Source organism: Dasypus novemcinctus, chromosome 7 (assembly GCF_030445035.2).
Source record: "Dasypus novemcinctus isolate mDasNov1 chromosome 7, mDasNov1.1.hap2, whole genome shotgun sequence".
Classification (NCBI taxonomy): Eukaryota; Metazoa; Chordata; class Mammalia; order Cingulata; family Dasypodidae; genus Dasypus; species Dasypus novemcinctus.
Window position 1 is genome coordinate 14,889,933 of NC_080679.1, and position 20,702 is coordinate 14,910,634.

General features: G+C 38.2%; 1 long non-coding RNA gene and 1 other non-coding gene across 2 annotated transcripts in view; both read right to left on the minus strand.

The window, feature by feature from the left end:
- Nucleotides 1–20,702, minus strand: part of LOC139439275 (uncharacterized) — a 163,808-nt gene that overhangs the window by 88,403 nt on the left and 54,703 nt on the right. The gene's annotated exons all lie outside the window — the stretch shown is intronic.
- On the minus strand, nt 19,060–19,166 carry LOC111763423 (U6 spliceosomal RNA). The gene has a single exon (XR_002796299.1). It is a non-coding gene; the product is annotated as a U6 spliceosomal RNA (small nuclear RNA).

The window sequence follows — 20,702 nt, forward strand, 5'->3', positions numbered from 1 at the left end:
GTATCAGCTCACCACTCTCTACTCCCTTTCTGTTTCCTGTTAATGTACCTTCCAGTCTCTAGCTCTGTGAGTCTGCTCAATTTGCTTAAGTCATATCAGTGAGGTCATGTAATATTTGTAAAAGTGACTGACTTACTTCACTCAACATAAGGTCTTCAGGATTTATCCACGTTATCTTGTGTGTTAATACTGCATCCCTTCTTACAGCTGACTAGTATTCCATGGCATATATATCACAGTTTGCTTATCCATTCATCTGTTGATGGACATTTGGGCTGCTTCCAATTTTTGGCAATAGTGAATAATGCTGCTATGAACATTGGTGTGCATATATCTGTTTGTGTCCCTGCTTTCAATTCTTCTGGGTATATACCCAGCAGTGAGATTGCTAGATCATATGGCATTTCTATAGTTAGCTTCCTGTGGAACTGCCAAAATGTCCTCCACAATGGCTGCACCATTCTACATTCCCACCAGCAGGGGATAAGTGTTCCCTTTCTTCCACATCCTCTTCAACCCTTGAGGTTTTCTGTTTTTTTAAACAGCCACCAGTCTAATGGGTGTAAGATGATATCTAATTGTAGTTTTGATGTGCATTTCCCTAACAGCTAGTGATGGTGAACATTTTTTCATATACTTTTTAGCCATTTGTATTTCATCTTTGGACAAATACCTATTCAAATCTCTTGCCCATTTTTTAAAATGGGTGGTTTGTCTTTTTATTTTCTAGACATAGAATTTCTTTATATATGCTGGATATTAGGCCTTTATAGGATACATGGTATATTAGTCATCCAAAGGGGTGCTGATGCAAAATACCAGAAATCCTTTGGCTTTTATGAAGGGTATTTATTTGGGATAGAAGCTCACAGTTAATAACGCATAAAGCATAAGTTATACTTCCCTCACCAAAGTCTTTTGCCATGTGCTGGAGCAAGTTAGCTGCCAATGTCTGTCAGGGTTCAGGAGTCCAGGTTTCCTCTCTTCCCAGGGCTTGCTTCTTTCTAGGCTCAGGTTCCTCTCTTCCTAGGACTTGCTTCTGTCCAGGTTCAGGGTTCCTCTCTTCCTGGGGCTTGCTTCTCTTTCCTCACAACCAAGCTCATCTGTGTGCTTACTTCCTGGGGCTCCAGCTCAAGACTCCAACCTCCCTTCTCTGCAGTGCTGTTTATCTGTAAGTCCTTGCCCAACAAGAGGGTGGGGATGCAACATTCTACTAATGTGGCCCAATCAAAGTCTTAGTCATCATTTAATCAAGTGAAAGTAAAGCCTCTGAATCAAATACATTCAAATATGCCCAGAGGAAAAGACCAGTTTACAAAGATAATCCAATATTTCTTTTTGGAACTCATCAGTAATATCAAACTGCTACACACCAACCTCTGAAGTCCAAAAAGACATTACAGTATTCCAAGAACCTTAAATCAGTTACAATGCTAGGTACAAAATCATATCAAAATCAGTTTAAAGAAATACCATTTGTCTTGGGGAAAGTCCCATCTGCTGTATACCTCTGAAACGTACAAAACAATTTATCTGCTTCCAATACAAAAATAGACAAAGGATAAATATTTTCATTATAATAAGGAGAAGTTGAGAGGGAAACGTGAGTTATGGGTACAGAACAGATCAGTAAACATACGGGGCATCCTCCATTTGATTTCAAAGTCTAAGAGTCATTCTTAAAAGGATGGTTTCTTCTCCTTGGTACCTCATGAGGACCCACCCTTTCCACACACTTACCAATGGCCATTTTCTTGGTTCCACCTTCATCAAGCATCTGGGTATTGATCAAGCTCTAGACCTCACCCTCCAAGAAAATTTGGGTGATTGTCACACCTTACCTAATCTAATCTTTGGGTTAGAGACTTAACCCCCTAGTACAATGAGGTGAAGGCAACATCCTTCCTAACCTTTGGCATCAGGCTCAACCCTCTCAGAGCAACAAGCTGACCACCTGTCCTTCCATAATCTATGAGGGATAGGCCTATCCCTCTCAGACCTATGGGGTACTGACCTTAACCACCCTAATCCTGGAGGAATGTGGTTCACCCTCTCTGTACCCTGGGGCAGCAAAACTCTCCCTGAACATTGGGTGGAAGCATCCACCCTCCTCAACTGCTAGGGCAAATTCACTCTCTCTGGACACATGGGTGGGGTTCCTCTCTTGGCCCAAGGTGATGTCTTAATTCCAGATCTCAGCTTCCATGGTTTTCATCTGTTTCCCCTTCAATCTCTCTTTTCCATGTCCCTTTTAGTCCAAGCTTACAGTGGTTTTGTTCATACAGCTCTCTCAAAAAGCTTTTTGGTTTTGCATATCCAAGCCATCAGATAGTAAGACTCTCCACAAGTCTTTCTGAGATAACTGCATCTTCAATCCTGATTTGCAAGTTCTAAGTTTAGTTAAGTCCTCAAATGGGGTGCTATCATCTGGGAGTTTGATTTTCAGAGGCTTGGAATTTCCAGAATCAGTTTCTGTTTTCTTTGTGCCTGACAGTTCAGTCCAGCTTATCTCACTCATCTAGCATTTTGCTATTAACTGCAAGGAGAAGCCAAGACATATTCTCCAAATTTACTTTGAAAAGTTCTTCATCTAAATGCCCAGGCTCACCATTTTCAGATTCTGTCTTCCATAAAACATCAGGAGTCTCTTGCTAAGTTCTCTGCAACTTTAAAGCATGGATCACCTTTCTTCCAGTTTACAATAATAGTTTCATCATTTACTCCTAAGGCATCACAAAATGTCTCCTTACTGTCCATATTACTAAGAGTCTCTTCAAAACAAGCTAGGCCTTTTCCATCAAGCATCTCACTATTCTTCCAAAAAAAATACCACTTACCTATTTATAAAACTGTTCCAGCATTTTGCTAATTGCAAAAGCACAATCCCATTCTCCAATACCAAATTCTATATTAGTCAGCCAAAAGGATGCTGATGCAAAATACCAGAAACCTGCTGGCTTTTATAAAGGGTTTTTATTTGGGGTAGAAGCTTAGTTACCAGGCCATGAAGCGTTTTACTTCCCTCACCAAAGTCTATTGCCATGTGTTGGGGAAAGATGGTTGCTGACATCTGCCAAGAGTTCAGGCTTCTTGGGTTCCTCTCTTCCCAGGGTTCCATTTCTCTCTGGGCTCAGCTGCTGTGTTTTCTCCACAATGTCAACTGTAGACTATAAGGCTCTCTAGGCTTTGCCTCTCTGCACAAGGCCAGCTGTAGATTATTAGGTGAATGGATTGTTTCTCTTCCTGGGACCTTCTCTCTTTCCTCATGACCAAGCTCCTCTGTGTGCTTACTTCCCAGGGCTCCAGGTCAAGACTCCCAACTTTGTTCTTTACCATGTTTTTTCTCTATGAGTCTCCACCCAGTAAGGGTGTGGGAATGCAACGTCCTACTGATGTGGCCCAGTCAAAGCCTTAATCATTATTTAATCAAATAAATGTAAAACCTCTGAATCCAATACAGTCAAGTATGCCCAAAGGAAAAGACTAGTTCATAAACATAATCTAATATTTCTTTTTGGATTTCACCAATAATATCAAACTGCTACAGGTGGTTACCAAATATTTTCTCCCATTGAGTAGGCTGCCTTTTCACTTTCTTGACTCCTTTGAAGAGCAAAAGTTTTTAATTTCAAGGAGGTTCCATTTATTTATGTGTTTTTGTTTTTGTTTTTTTGATGCTTGTGCTTTGGATGTAAAGTTTGTGAAACCATTTCCTACTACAAGATCTCATAGATGCTTTCCTATGTTATCTTCTAGGAACTTTATAGTGTTGGCTTCTATATGTATATCTTTGATCCATCTTGAATTAATTTTTGTATAGGGTGTGAGATGGCGATTCTCTGTCATTCTTTTGGATGTGGATATTGAGTTCTCCAAGTACCATTTATTGAAGAGGCCATTCTCTCCCAGTTGAGTGGACTTGGTGGCCTTGTTGAATATCAGATAACCATGTATATGAGGATCTACATCTTTCTACGACTTTTACATTCAGCCTTCGTAAATTTATTCCTTAGTTTTCCCTGAAGATGCTTATGTCATCAGTCATTGCCAAAGTCTGTCCATTGAACAGACTGATTTTATAACTTCTCACAGCACCACCTTGCAATTGAATGTTAAATACTCACTAAGTTGGATCCAATGGAAACCAGATATCAAATAGTATTTTTTATCATTCAGGCAAAAGTTGGTGCAAAGCTGGTAGACTTTTTGGTGTGCAGTTGAAAAATGCAGAGTTTTCTACAAGGTGAAAAGTTTCATTTCTGACTTGCATTTTTGGAGTGATATTCCTTATACCTGAGACCTTAAACAACCTTCCAGTTAAAAACCTGAATCCAGGACAGCATTTTAATAAAAAGTTAACATTGAGTAATTGTTAAAACCATGTGTGTTCTTCCTGAGAGTGAAAATGTATTTTCAAATGTTAATTAATTCAACCTCACAGGAATCCAAACAGGAAAAGTAGCCAGTGCTGCATAAAGCACTGCCACCTCTCCTACCCTGAAAAAGGTTCCTGTGGGAAATGCTAAAAAGGGTTCATTTTATAATGGGCCATCCCTCATCCTCAGTTCTTTAGATGGGGCTGTTTAGTGTATGGTCACATTGTGTACATTTTAAACAGCAGCTCAAAGCAATAGCTTTACATAACAGCACCGATAAGCCTACACTCCAGAACATAAACACAATGCTTCTCAGCTACTGTGGCCTCTGCAAAGGTTTTTCAGATGAAAGCCTTGCATCAAGCCCTTGAATTCCTGTCCTTTCCAGCAAAAAAAGTCACAGTCTATAGCAGCAGGAAGTTTTACAAAGCTTATCTGATTTCCAGTTCAGTGACTCACTATAAAAGGGAGAAAATAAAAAGGACAGGAATCAATCTATTTTGAATAAGGTGAATGCAGCAGACTGACATGAAGGGGATACTGCATGCAGATATTAGACCTGAATCTATTATTTGGACAATCCGATTGATAGCTTCTACTGGGTAATCTATAATGTGTATGTGTATTTTGAGAGTATGAACATAGCTTAAATATATTTATCATATAGTCACATGTTCTATCTACATGATATATATGTGAGCTATAAACACATTCTATCTGTCTGATTCAGAGGCTTAATAAAAACAGTAATTTTGAGCTCAATTATTAAAAATTGCCAGAAGCAAGCTTGAAGTCTTTTTCACTTTGCAAGCACAGTGTATTCCAAGGCACTCTGTCACCTCCTGCCTCCATAGGAAAATCTCAAATCATATCCAACATGATGGTATTTTATGAGGATAACAGGAGGTAAAATACCAAGTTAAGTTGAATTAATACCTCATACATGGTAGTTATGCAATAATTGTACATTTATTTTAACATAAATTAGGCTACATGGATAAAGAGGAATATTTTCCATTTAAATATATCTTTCTAGTGGGCTTCTGAAAAATAATCTCTTAGTTTCTCTGCCTCAACTATATAAAGTCAAGTCTTTTCTATTTTTATGATTTATGACAATAATTTTCACTATTATATAATACCTTACTGTACTAATGACCTCATAATTCAACAATATTATAACAATTACTTCTAAAAAATCCAATTAAAGAACTATGAGCTTAAAATTTAGGCATCGTTCAAATTTGATGAATGATGGTCACCTCTAACATAGACCTGAGACAGTTTGTTCTAAAACTTATTTGAATTCAACATTAAAAATAATTTCTTTTCATTTCCTCTAACATTTTAGATTTTAAAAATTTACACTGCAGTTGAAAATTGCCTTTTCTGATTTCAAAGCATCAATAAAATTTATGCATATAAAATCCAGTCATAGCCCAAAGGATATCTAATGAATACAAGTTAGGGCATCCTGCTTTGGAACCTGAAAAGCAGGCTTCAACTACCGAATAAAGCAATATTAAACTATGATTCAGCAGTGACCTAAAATAGGGCAGCTCTAAGGAAACCATGAGGTACACAAAGTTCTATTTAATACTTTTCATGATTTGTGTCTTTCTCCAATTCAGAAGATCCCTTTCCTTCTCTTTCAAGATCCTCAAATGTTGATACTTTGCCCTTCGAACTAACTACTCTACTCTCAATGAATGATCTAAATTAAATTCCTTTCTACTAAGATTCACATTTCAGATTAGATGCCATGCTTGGTAGTGGTTAAAAGCTCTGCATTTAAATGATTTAGTTTCAAATCCTGGTTCTACTACTTACTAACTGGTCCAATTATGCCTTCTGAAATTATTTAGACTCCTCAAAATGTGCTAATGTAGGTTCTAATAAAGGAAAAGAATGTGATACATACATGGTGATCAACTTTAGCTACCAGGCACAATAAGTTTCATGAGATATTTATTTAAATTGAGCAAGCCATTCTTTCAATCCTTTGCCAGCCACCCAGTTTAGTAAACAAATACTTTGTGGGTGGTGAGTTCACCATATATGATGTTTTGTGGCCCATTGTTGTCCTGCACCTGCAGGAAACTGGGATCCTTGACCAGATGATTTCTAAGCAGAAAGTCCAAACTGGAGGAATATTTTCTGTTTGAATTTTTGATGACGTTTGAAACATTTGCTACCATTACAGGAAAGGAAAACCAAATTCAGAATGAGTATCTATCCCATTCAAAATCTGTCAGTATGCTTCTGGGGCTGTAGGAAATTGGTTGATGTGATCTACTTGCCACCCATGGGTGAGTCTAGATCCTTTATATGCATAGTCCATGGTGTCCTTCAGTCTTTGTTGTCCCCTCAGGATCATTTACAAAGAATGGGTCAGGGCATCGGCTTGTTGGTTCCAGTTCCCTTTCATATGTGGGAGGCGTTTTTCTAATGAGCATTAAGGAGTAAATAAATTCTCTAATGGACTTTCCATGTTCATAAAGTTGTCCATTACATGGGTGGCTTTTTATTATCTAATTATTTAATTCCCATTATCCAGAGCATATTTCTAGTCCTTTGTCTACTACCCTAATTATTGGTATAACATTAAATTTAGTGGAAGTAGTTGTTGTAGTAGTAGCAGCAGGAGTACTCTCTAATTTCTCCAATACTTTTAGTACTCTTAGTACAGACCATTGGGCAGATTTATGTTTCCCTTGTGAGAGAATGTAGCCATCAGTTGACCCCAATATAGCTGCTTTTTGATTAAATTTTGATCTTCTACCCATAAGATACCATTAATAACCTATGCTAATTTTTTTTCTTATTTTCTGATAATTGACTAAAAGTAGATGCCCATTCATTGATGGGAATAAGTACCTCCTCAGGAGACTCAATGGCAGGATTTAAAAGTATCGGTACTACTTGCTTATAAATGTAATGCATGACTCCCACAGTTATCCTTGTCACGTGTTCTTGAATACACTATTTTCATTGAATGTGGATCAAACTTTGTGTGTTTCCCTCCTTTTTAGACTACTGCTCTGATGTAACCCATAATTGGATGAGTATTTCAATTCTCAAAAAGGTTTTAAGTCTTTCTGTTACAAAACACATTTTCAATAAAGGTCCAATAATAATCTAAAAATTGTCTCTCAAAGAGTGTACAACTGGAAGAAGTCTCAGAAAACTTCACAGTCCAGAATCCTAGTGGCCATTGCCAGGTGGGAGTCAAAGACTTTTACCAAATGACCCCAGAGACTACAAGTGAGTTTGGCTGACTCTGCTAATACTATCTGAATATGGAGATTGCACATGAAACTGATTGAGCAATAGCTCTTCAGATTTCCAGTAAAGCCCATTGCTGTTCAGAGCCCAACGTAAAGTTGGTTTTCTTCCATGTGACTTTATGAATGGAAGATAGCAGAATCCTTAAATGTGTAAAATGATCCTCCAGCAACCAAATTTTCGTTTCTGTTTTAGAGTAAGCAGGTAAACAACTTATTCTTGGTTGTTTGGGTGGAATGTCTCTAGTGGCTCCAACCCATGCTATTTCTAAGAATTTCTTTGTTTCTGCTAGGACTTGTGGTTTAGCAGTATGAGTCATTCATCCTTGTAGTGGTCATATAATTAAATAGCATTGTTACTCAGTCTTTGCTTGAGCTTTAGATGCAAATAACAACATTATATCATCAATGTAATGATTGACAGTGCTCTCCAACTGAGTCAAATTCACACACAAAACATTGATAAAGGAAGGATATGAACAGGAGGAGAAAGAAATCACTTTCAGTCCTTAGAAGTCTGAGGCAGCTGGGCCTGAGGTACAACTTCGAAATTTCCTTTTTTGTCCTGTAGGATATGCTTTGTTTTCAGAAGGTGAATTAGCGGGACACATGTGAAATGCCTTGGTGTCAGGAAAAACATAGTCCCATCCTGGGAAAGAATTTTTTATACCCCTCTGATCATGTAGCCAAAAGCAGGATACATGATCAGGTTTGATAACAGAGCTTATGATAACACAGCAGACATTAGGAACAAACCATAAATTTGCATATTTTCTATAAATAGGGTTGACCAGCTTGTACATGCTACCTCTTTGGTATGTTTCAGAGCCCTAGTATGGAAACACATTAATTTCTAGACTGCACATTTCATTCTGGTATAGCGAAGTTCAATACCATGAATCCAGTCATCCTTGGAGATAAGCACAGATTAGAAATACACTAAGATTTATGATGCATTTATACTCTAGCTTTGTGATCTATTACAAATTTCCCAGCTTGGTTGAGATTCAAGTACTCACATATATAAAATAATAAAAATAATGCCTACCCTTATATGATCATTGTATACTTGAACACAATAAAGCATGTAAATTGCTGAGTTCAGTGTCTGGTGAACAATAAACAGATTTTAAAAATAGAAGCAGTGTTCTAATATGTATTGTGCATTTACCATAGTGAAAAAAGCACAAGATCTTAATTTGGAGCAGTGACTTATCTCAGCTCCTAGTGGAAATCAATTTGGAGTGAAAGCAGGAAAGAAATATATAGGAAGTAGAGAGCAGTGATGCTTATCTACCTCATCTCTTCAATCCAATCTTTTGCCCTCCTTGTTTTCCTCCTACTTTTGATTTTATTCTTTTACTGAATTTATTTCCTAGGTATACCTAACTGTCATAGATCTGGCATGCTGTAGAAAGGAAAAATATGTGGGTGGCTCTGATAAAAACAAGACATTCATATTAAAAAAATAGATGTTCTCTTATTTGGAATAAGGGACACTCTCCAAGGACTGCTCTCAAAAGGTATCTGAAGAGAGGTGGGGCAAGATGGCCTCTGAGTGAGTGTACCCTTGTCATCTCTCCTGCAAAAAACTGGCTGAGTGGGAACAGAATCCTGCCCAAGTGAGCAGTTCTGAGAACATACAGAGCAGGAGGTATCTGGAGAGAGTGTGACAAGAGGAGTGCTTGCTCAGGGTAAAATAGTAGGGTTAATTTCTAACACTGGAGCCTGAAGCTGTGGGAAGCAAAACCCTTCCCCTAGGGCTGATAGCTGCAGCATTCCCTGGACACCTTCAGTCACACAGCTGCGTTCCCAAGTCCCATGTTCCCCAAACATGTGATCCCTGAACTTGTGTTCCCTGAACCGCGTGTACTCTGAAACTCACATTCCCCAAACCCCATATTGCCTGTAACCCACATTCCCCAAACCCGCATACCCTCAGCCCACATTCTCCCAAGCCCACATTCCCTGAACCTAGTACTCCCCAAACTCAGGCATTCCCGTAGCCCTCCAGTCTTGGACAAACTCCGAGAGTGGGAGGGTTTTGGTGAAGGATACAGAGGGGCCCGAGGAGTGGAGGTTCAATTGTCTGGTCCCCCCTTAATTTCAAGTTTGGAGGAGCATACCTGCTGGCTTGGAGAGAAGCTAGGAAGAGAGGAGAGGTGAATCTGTTGAGAGATCCCAATTTACCTAAAAGCCCTGGGATAGGGAAACTTGGTCTGGGAGAAGGTGGAGTAAGACAATTAACTAGTGCCGCATTGCACACCTAAGAGTGGGGAACAGTAGGATGCTTTGTAGGTTTCCAATCACATATTTAGGGTTCCTGGCAAGGTGTGGGTGCTCTCTATTGAAGAGACTAAGTCATTATTTTCTGTGGTGAGTTGGTTCACCAGAGTCCTGTTTGAATCTCCAAGGAGAGCCCTCACATAGCCTTCCTGCTGCCCTGAGAGAGAGGGAAGTGAGGAAGTGAGAAAGGGGGAAGGATAGACTCCTAAGAAGTTTATTCAACTGCAAAGAGAATTCCTTGCTTGAAGCCTTGTCTGGTCTTTTTTTGTTTTGTTTTCTTGTCTTTCCTTTCTCTTTATATCCCCATGGTCCGTCCCCCCCCCCCCGCCCCTTTTTTCTTGCTTGCTTTTTTCCTCTTTTTCCTTTTTTCCCCCTTTTCCCTCTCCTTTTTTCTTTTCTTCTTTTTTTCTATTAGGTGCTTCGGGCAGTGTTTCTTATTTGCTGTGCTCCTCATCCTCAATTTCCTTTTTTCTGTGTGTACAGATTTTGGCTACCACCACTATCTCTTCTCTTTTACCTCTTTCTATCTTCCATTGTCTATTGTTTCTCTTACACTCTCCCTCTCTTTGTTTAGCCCCCAATTTTTCTCACTTTTTATTTCTAACACCTCTATTCTATTTTCTATTTTTTACTCATTCGTTATGTTATAGACATTTCTTTTCTCTTTCCCTCTCTCCTGACCACATTGGCCTTTTAATTCATACTACATTCTTCCCTATACTCAGTTAACCATTTCATTGTAGGCACTCCACGTTTTTACTGTAATAGCTCTACACAGCTTACATGAGTTTAATATCCATTCTCCTAGATCTCACATGGTTCTTCTGCTAACATTTACTATCAATACTACTATTATATGTTTTCTTTTATTATCTCTTTTGCTTTCTCTGGCCCTAATATTTTCCTTCAAGGGAACTTAGACAACAAGGAAAAAGAACAAGAAGAATAAAGTGTCAAAGAGAAGGTTTAGCATGCACACAAAAACAACACCTAATGCATAAAAAACAACACCTAATGCACACAAAAACAACACCTAAATAAACCCTGAGACTAGATGGAGAAGCCAATCAACTGAATAAACCCATCAAGATAAATTGATGACCAGACAGCAACAAAAAATTGCAAACCATACCCATAATCAGGAAAACATGGCCCAATCCAATGAACAAGCTAAAAACCAGGAAGAGGAACAGAACATTGAACAACTAATCAAAGCCCTCAAAACATATATCATGGACCAATATAATGAAGTGAAGGAAGAGATTAAGGATATTAAGAAAACAGTTGGAGAGTATACAGAAGAAATTATAAACATACACAGAAAGATAACAGATATGATGGTGATGAACAGCACAATCCAAGAAATAAGAAATGCACTCTCAGCAAATAACAGCAGATTTGAAGAGGCAGAGGAAAGAATTAGTGATATGGAAGATAGTACATCTGAAATCAAACAGTAGAATTGATCAATAAAAAGATAGAAAAAATCCAGCAGGGACTTAGGGACCTGAATGACAATGCAAAACACACAAACATGCTCATTATAGGCATCCCAGAAGGAGAAGAGAAGGGAAAGGGGACAGAAGGGATGTTGTAGGAAATAATGGCTGAAAACTTCCCAAACTTGTTGAAAGAGATGGATTGTACATGTTTAGGAAGCATAACACATCCAAGAAGCATAAATTCCAACAGGCCTACCCAAAGACATATACTTTTCAAATTATCCAATGCTCAAGATAAAGAGAAAATACTGAAAGCAGCAAGAGAAAAGAGAACCATCACATACAAGGGAGACTCCATAAGATTAAGTGCTGATTTCTCATCTGAAACCATGGAGGCAAGAAAGCAGTGGTATGACATAGTCAAGGTACTAAAAGAAAAAAATTTCCAATCAAGGATACTCTATCCAGCAAAGCTGGCATTTAAAAATAATGGAGAGTTCAAAATATTCACAGATAAACAGAAACCAAGAGAGTATGCCAACAAGAAACCTGCCCTTCAAGAAATATTAAAGGGAGTTCTGCAGGAGGAAACAAAAAAACAGGAGAGACAGAGTTGGAGGAGAGTGTAAGAACAACTAAAAAACAAAGAAAGAGAGAGAGAGAAAAAAAGTAGCATAGGACAAACACAAATCCAAAGAAAATATGGCTAATATAAGTAATGCCTTCAGAGTAATAAAACTGAATGTCAATGGATTAAACTAACCTGTCAAGAGACTCAGACTGGAAGAATGAATAAGGAAATATGACCCATTAATATGCTGTCTACAAGAAACACATCTTAGACCCAGGGATTCAAGGAGGTTGAAAGTGAATGGCTGGAAAACAATCTTACAGGCACACAATAACTAAAAAAGGGCAGGAGTAGCTATATTAATACTGTACAAAATAGACTTTAAATGCAAAACTTTGGTGAGAGACCAAGGTGGACACTACATATTAGTGAAATGGATAATCTTTCAAGAAGAAATAATAATCATAAACATTTATGTTCCTAACAATGGCACCTCAAATACATGAGGAAAACACTGGAAAAAATAACTTAAGGAATAGATGTCTCTACGATTATAGTGGGGGGTTTTCATACACCACTATCACCAATGGACAGAACATCTCAACAGAGAATCAATAAAGAAAAAAGGACTTTGAACAATATATTAGGGGAACTGGGCTTAATAGGCATATACAGAACATTACAACCAAATACAGCAGGGTATATATTCTTCTCAAGCTCACACAGATCATTCTCCAAGATAGACCACATGCTGGTTGACAGAGAATGTCTCAATGAATTCAGAAAGATTGAAATCATACAAAATAATTTCTCTGACCACAGTGGAATGAAGCTGGAAATCTACAAGGGCCAGAGCCCAAGATTTGGCACCAAAATATGGAAGTTAAACAACACACTCTCAGACAAACAGTGGGTGAAGGAGGAAATATCAAAGAAATCAGTAACTACTTTGAAACAAATGAAAATGACAACACAGCATATCAAAACGTATGGAATGCAGCAAAAGATATACTGAAAGGGATATTCATAATCATAAATTCATACATCAAAAAAGAAGAAAGAGCTAAAATTGAAGATCTAATGGCACACTTGGAGGAGTTAGTAAAAAATCAACAAACTAACCCCAAAGGAAGAAGAAAGAAAGAAAGAACAAAGATCAGAGCAGAACTAAATGAAATAGAAAATAAGAAAGCACTAGAAAAAATAAACAAAACAAAGAGCTGGTTCTTGGAGAAGATAATAAAATTGACAAACCTTTAGCTAGACTAACAAAGAAAGAAAGAGAGAAGATGCAAATACACAAAATAAGAAATGAGAAAGGGGATATCACTATTGGCCCCACAGAAATAAAGACTATCATAAGAGGATACTTTAAAATACTACATGAGAACAAGAAGGACAATTTAGAGGAAATGGACAAATTCCCAGAAACACATAAGCAGCCTACATTGATCAAAGAATAAATTGACAATCTCAACAAACCAATCACAAGTAAAGAGATAGAATCAGTCATTAAAAACCTCCCAACTAAGAAGAACCCTGGGCCAGATGGCATCAAGGGTAAATTCTACCAAACATTCCAGAAAGAACTAACACCGATCTTGCTTAAACTCTTTCAAAAAATCTAAATAGAAGGAACATTTCCTAACTCATTTTATGATGCCAACATTACCGTAATACCAAAGCCAAACAAAGATACCACAAGAGAGAAAAATTACAGACCAATCTCTCTAATGAAACTAGATGTGAAAAAACTCAACAAAATACTTGCTAATCGTCTTCAACAACACATTAAATGAATTAAACACCATGACCAAGTGGGTTTCATTCCTGGTATGCAAGGATGATTCAACATAAGAAAATCAATTAATGTAATACAACACATAAACAGATTGAAAGAAAAAAATCACATGATCACATCTATAGATGCAGAAAAAGCATTTGACAACATTCAGCATCATTTCTTGATAAAAACACTGCAAAAGATAGGAATTGAAGGAAACTTTCTGAACATGATAAAGAGTATATATGAAAACTCACAGCTAACATCATTTACAATGGTGAAATCCTAAAATCTTTCCCTCTAAGATCAGGAACAAGACAAGGATGCCCACTATCACCCCTTCTATTTAACATTGTGCTAAAAGTACTTGTTTGAGCACTGAGGCAAGAACCAGATATAAAAGGCATCCAAATTGGAAAGGAAGAAATCAAAATTTCATTATTTGTAGACTACATGATCCTATACATAGAAAGCCCTGAGAAGTCTACCACAAAACTTCTAGAACTTATAAATGAGTTCAGTAATGTCGCAGGTTATAAGATCAAGGTGCAAAAATCAGTAGCATTTCTGTACACCAATAATGAGCAATCTGAGGAAGACATCAAGAAACAAATACCATTTACAATAATAAGTAAAAAAATCAAATACCTAGGAATAAATTTAACTAAAGATGTAAAGGACTTATACAAAGAAAACTACAATACACTGTTCAAGTAAATCAAAGAAGAGTAAATAAATGGAAGAATATTCCCTGTTCATGGATAGGAAGACTAAATATCACTAAGATGTATATCCTACCCAACCTGAGCTACAGATTCAACGCAATCCCAATAAAGTCAACATAACATTTTTTAATCAACTAGAAAAACTAACTATGAAATTTATTTGGAAATGAAAGAGGTCCCAAATAGCCAAAGACATATTGAAAATGAAAAATGAAATTGGAGGAATCATACTACCCGATTTCAAAACAGAACTACAGTGGTGAAAACTGCATGGTATTGGCACAAGGATAGACACACTGACCAATGGAACCTAACTGAGAGTTCTGATATAGATCTTCATATATACAGTCATCTGATGTTCAACAAGGCCATCAAGCCCACTCAACTGGGAGAGAATGGCCTCTTCAACAAATGGTGCTTAGAGAACTGTATATCCATATGCAAAAGAAGGAAAGAGGATTACCATCTCACACCTTATACAAAAATCAACTCAAGATGGATCAAAGACCTAAATATAAGAGTCAAGACCAGAAAGACCTTGGAAAACAACGTAGGGAAGCATATATAGGACCTTGTAATAGGAAATATCTTCATGAACTTCTCACCCAAAAGAACAAGTAGATAAATGAGACCACCTCAAAATTAAAGCCTTTTGCACCTCAAAAGGGTTTGTCAAGAAAGTGAAAAGAGAGCCTACCCAATGGGAGAAAATATTTGGTAACTATATATCTGATAGGAGACTAATATCTTGCATATATAAATAATTCCTATATCTCGAAAATAAAAAGACAACCCATTTTAAAAAATGGGCAAGAGATTTGAATAGCTGCTTCTCCAAAGAAGGATACAAATAGCTAAAAAAGCACATGAAAAGATGCTCAAAATCACTAGCTATTAGGGAAATGCAAATCAAAACTACAATGAGATACCATCTTACTCCTATAAGACTGGCAGTTATCAAAAAAACAGAAGATTACAAGTGTTGGAGAGGATGAGCAAGACTGGGAACACTCATCCACTGCTGGTGGGAATGCAGAAGGATCTGGAGGACAGTTTGGTGGTTTCTCAAAAAACTAGCTATAGATTTGCCATATGGCTCAGCAATTCCACGGCTGGGTATATACCCAGAAGATCTGAAAACAAGAACACAAACTGATATATGCACACCAATGTTCACAGCAGCATTATTCATTATTGCCAAGAGTTGGAATCAACCCAAATGCCCATCAACAGATGAATGGATAAACAAAAGGTGGTATATACATACATGGAATACTACTCAGCTATACTCAGTAATATAGTACAAACACATGGAATAACATGGATGGATCTTTAGGATCTTATGTTGAGTGAAGCAAGCCAGGCATTGAAGGACAAATACTACATGACCTTTCCGATATGAAATAAGCAAACCAAGCTGTCTCAGAAAGCTAAAGACTGGATGATAGGCTTACAGGAAATTGGCAGGGAGAAGAAGGTTGTGAGCTGACACCTACATGGGTAAAATCTATGATAAAGTTTAAGTAAGTATTTGTACAGGAAAGGGATAAGATGGGGACATAGGGATCCTTTGGGGTGGGACTTTGCAGGCTTGAGGGGGGCTAGGGTTAGGAGGATGGGTCAGATAGCCCAAGTAATTGGGATGAGGGTTGGGGGAAACAGTTGAACATGGGAGATTGTCGGGTATGTGGTTGAAACTATAATGTTGAGAAAACTCTTTAGAAAATATAATAAGGAAGGATTCTAGGGAGTGTGTGAGTGCTCATCTTGTCATAGTGTGTTTTATCATTGGGTGGAGACCCATACAATGATGGGAAGGTATACCCACATCCCCACATCCTGGGGAGGCCTGATGTTCTCCAACAGAGGAAATAGTGTCTCTTGAGAGAATTGGTGGCTCCCAAGGGGGGAGGACAGTCTAGTATGTCAAGCCCTCAGCATTGTTGCAAGTACTGTGAATTTGGACTTCTAAGCAGTGAAGCTTGATTGTACTTGTGCACCCTGAGGAGAGGGGGAGAGAGTAATAGAATAGATGGAAGCAGGGTAATTGGAGGGCAATGGAAGTGGTCCACAAGATCATGCAATGATTGATATAGGACATGTTAAATTTCACCAAAAATGTATAAAAGTCTATAGGCTAAAATGTAAACCATAATGCAAACCATAATGTAACTAAAATTTTAGAAAATTGTACAGTCTAAAATATATATCATAAGTAAACCAAAATGGAACCATGTTTGGTAGCTGTGTTTCAATATCTGTATATCAGCTGCAGCAAATATAACATGAACATGTAAAAAGATCATTGCTGGGGAAGGGGGAAAAGGGTTTGATGTTGGATATATGGGAGTCTCCTGTATTGTATAAGTGACCTTACTGTGATCTAAAACTTTTTGAAGACAAAATTAAAAATTAAAAGAAAAAAAGGATGTAGACAATGAGGAAGAAATGAAAGAAATTGCCTTGCCATTGTGCATACAGGGCAACAACTATTGCAGTGATGAAAGGCAAAACGTTAAAAACAAAGTTTTATGATATTTTTCATTTTTTAATACTCCAATTTATTTTTACTTCATTTTAGTTTTTCCAAATTAGTAGGTATGGTATTTCTAATCTTTAAATCTATCATTACTATCTTTTTCCTACTAATTGAAATTGGCAATATAATAGGCTTCATTTCTGAAGAAGTTTTGGACCACAGAGGGGTTCAACTATGGCAGGGGAGGAACACTGGTGTGGGGTGTTATTGATGGGGGACACATGGTTGGGAGGGAGTTATCCAGGGCATGTATATAGGGCATATAAAAATGTTCAGATATTCTTTGGGTATTTTCACAGTAGTTACAGTTACAAATGACAACTGAGGGAGTGCTGAGTTCCTAGCCAGGGGAACTCTGTTACATTCCCCAAAGAAATAGCAACAATTCCCCAAGGGCAAGGGCAAAGACCAGTGAAGAACGATGGTACAAATGAGTTTATATGACTAAGAGTCTTCAAAAAAGAATCGGGGGTTCATCAGAGGGGTCACGCTTATGCATGCCTCAGCAGGATCCCAACGTAGATGCAGCCCCAGATACTGGTGCTCTTGGGGCTAGAGACACACAGGTTCTATGGTCATTGCAGTTAGCTCTGGAGTTCAGTGCTTTGTCAGTGGGCCCCACTTTGGAATTGGTGCTCCTGAGTGTGATGGATTTGGACTCAGATGTGACTTTCTACACATGCCTCTTCTGTCACTTTCACTGAACCTGTGGTCGGCACTGAGGTTGGTGTATACCCAGGAGACTTGAATTTCTGGACTGGCCATGTGCCACCTGGCCCTGAGCCTCAGCAGAATTGCAGCTCCTACTCTCCGGTTCATTGAACTTACTTACCCAAGTCAGCTAATAGGGAGGTGAAGATTGTCAACCACCACAATAGGGAACCGAGAGTGCCTACAACTCCAAGCAGGATTATCCCACCCATCAAACATGTGCTATCTAAGCCCCTTCTCAATTTAGAGGTGGAGTGGACATCACCATCCCAGGGCCCATAGGATGGAGGCATAAAATATGGATTAGAGTGGACTTATTGGTATTCTGCTGTAGAACTATTGTGACTAGTAATGGAAGAAACTGTAGCACTGATGTAGCACTGAGAAAGTGGTTATGGTAGTTGCTGAGGGCAGGGAGAGGGAAGAAGAGATGTGATGCGGGGGCATTTTTGGGACTTGGAGTTGTCCTAAATGATATTGCAGGGACAGAAACAAGACATTATATATCCTGCCATAACCCACTGAATGGACTGGAGGAGAGTGTAAACTACAATGTAAACTATAATCCCTGCAGTGCAGCAGTGCTCCAAGCTGTATTCACCAAATGCAATGGATGTGTGGCAATGATGAAGGAGGTTGTTGAAGTGGGAGGAGTGAGGTGGGGTGGGGTGTGGGGTATGTGGGAACCTCTTAAATTTTTTAATGTAACATTTTTTGTGATCTATTATGTATCTTCAAAAAATACAATAAAAAAATAAATGCTCATATGAAAAAAAGATAACTGAGGGAGCAGATGTGACTCAAGTGATTGAGTACCTGCTTCCCACATAGGAGGTCCTGGGTTGGTCCACCAGTGCCTACTAAAAAAAAAACCAAAAACAAACAACAAGCAAACAAGCAAAAACAAAGCAGGGAAGCTGAAACAGCTCAGTTGTTGAGCCCTTGCTTTCTACATATGAGGTCTGGGGGTTCAATCCCTGGCCCTGGTACTTCAAAAAAGAAAAAAAATGGTAACCAAATTTGACTTTTTATGAGGTACATGAGGATTTGGTAATTTCTAGAACCCACTTTATTTACTTGTGCATTAGTTATTTCTCCAAGTTGAATTAACCTCATTGCCAAATAGCATTTGTACATAAAAGGATGCACATCTACGGTGAGGGTCCCTCCTACCTCTCCTGTCTGTCAGACAGAGCCACAGTCGTTCCTTAGCCAGGTGTACTTGAGTTTAGAGAGAAATCTTGTGAATGGAGTGACTCACTTGGCTTTGTGGGCTAAAAGCTTTTTGTTGATGTGGTGACCTGGAGTTATATACCCCAGAAAAATGAGTTCTTTTTTTTTTTTTAATATAGAATGCTTCATGAATTTGTATGTCATCCTTGTGCAGGCACCATGCTAATCTTCTCTGTATCATTCCAATTTTAGTATATGTACTGCCAAAGCAAACACCAAAAAACATGCTCTTAATCTGAATTCATTCCTGTGGGTGTTAAATAGGACTTTTTGATGAAGGTACTTCAGTTACAGTGTGGACCAACTGAATCAAGATGGGTCTGAATCCTATTACCAGGGTCCTTACAGAGAAAGCCAAAGAGAGGGAAGCAATGGGGAGCAGCCTGAAGTTGAAAGTCAACAGCACCTGGAAGAGCAATGTGCAGTCTCTGCCATATGCATTGCCATGTGGCAGAAAAACAAGGACCAAGGATTGTTGGCAGCCAGACTCAGATTGCCACAATCTTCAGAGAGAAAACATCACCTTGCTGATGCCTCGATTTTGGACTTCTCCTACTCTCAAAACTGCCAGCCATTAAATTCTTTTTCTTTAAGCCAACCCACTGTATTGGCACTTATTTTAGTAGCTGGGAAACTAAAACAGATGATATTGGGGCAAATTGGACTGATGTTCCTTCCTTGCCCAACTCAGAAGTGTGCAGTGCATGGCAGCTCAAATATAAATAAACAATGTGATTAAGTAAAAGCTGCACTGGATTCAAACATTTAGAGCAATCATTTTCAAAATTGTATGCTGTGAACTTCTTTTCTCAAATGAACCCTTACATGGAATCCCAGCATATAAAACATATTTAAATGAAACTTCTCTTGTTAATAGATGTGAAGAACACTTGAACACTAACTGCTCAAAGCCTATTCCCACTCAGGAAGACGTAGAACAAGAGCTTTCAGAAAGGGAACCAATGCCCTATTACTTTAAGCCTTGCTTTCAAATATCAGAATCACAGATCTAGAAGGAACCTGATCAGTCATCTAGTCTGGAGTTCACAAGCTCACACACCTCCAGTGCCTCACATGTAATGTAAACACATCTCTCTGTGAGACATAAGAAGGGGCAGTACCTGGCACCTACTGAAGAAGGCATTCATATTCATATTTGTTAACACACACACAAAACATCCATGAACCTAATCTAGTTGCCTGTGTAAGCCCTTGATTAATGCCAATCTCTTCATTTTGTAGATAAGGAAATAGAAATAAAAAGAGATGACATGTTTCACAGCTCTCATTTCCAAGGCCAAATCCAACTCCTTCATCTCATGACCGAAGAAAGGCATCTCAACCTTTTTGTGATGAAGAACCATTTGTAAATGTATATTTCTATTTTCAATCTGTTGCAGATTCAGACTTTGTAAAAAAGAAAGATGAGTCACTTGAAAAATTAAATAAGACCTACAGTGTGGCAGCCCCATTTCAAAAAATTATTCAAGTCAACCCATATAAAATCAATCTGTCAAATTGTTTGGGAAGTTCATAAATGCTTACTCTTAATATCTGTTCTTACCTCTTTAGTGAAGGGGAGCAAATGTCTAAGGACAGACATCAGTCGATGGGCGATGCTTAAAGCAGCACTGATATAAAGGATCTGGGTTTGACCTATAGATTTAATTTAGAATTCCAATGAGGTCTTTGCTTATGCTTATCTAGGAGAGTACAAAATGAACCATTTCATTTAAACAACCATCAGTATCT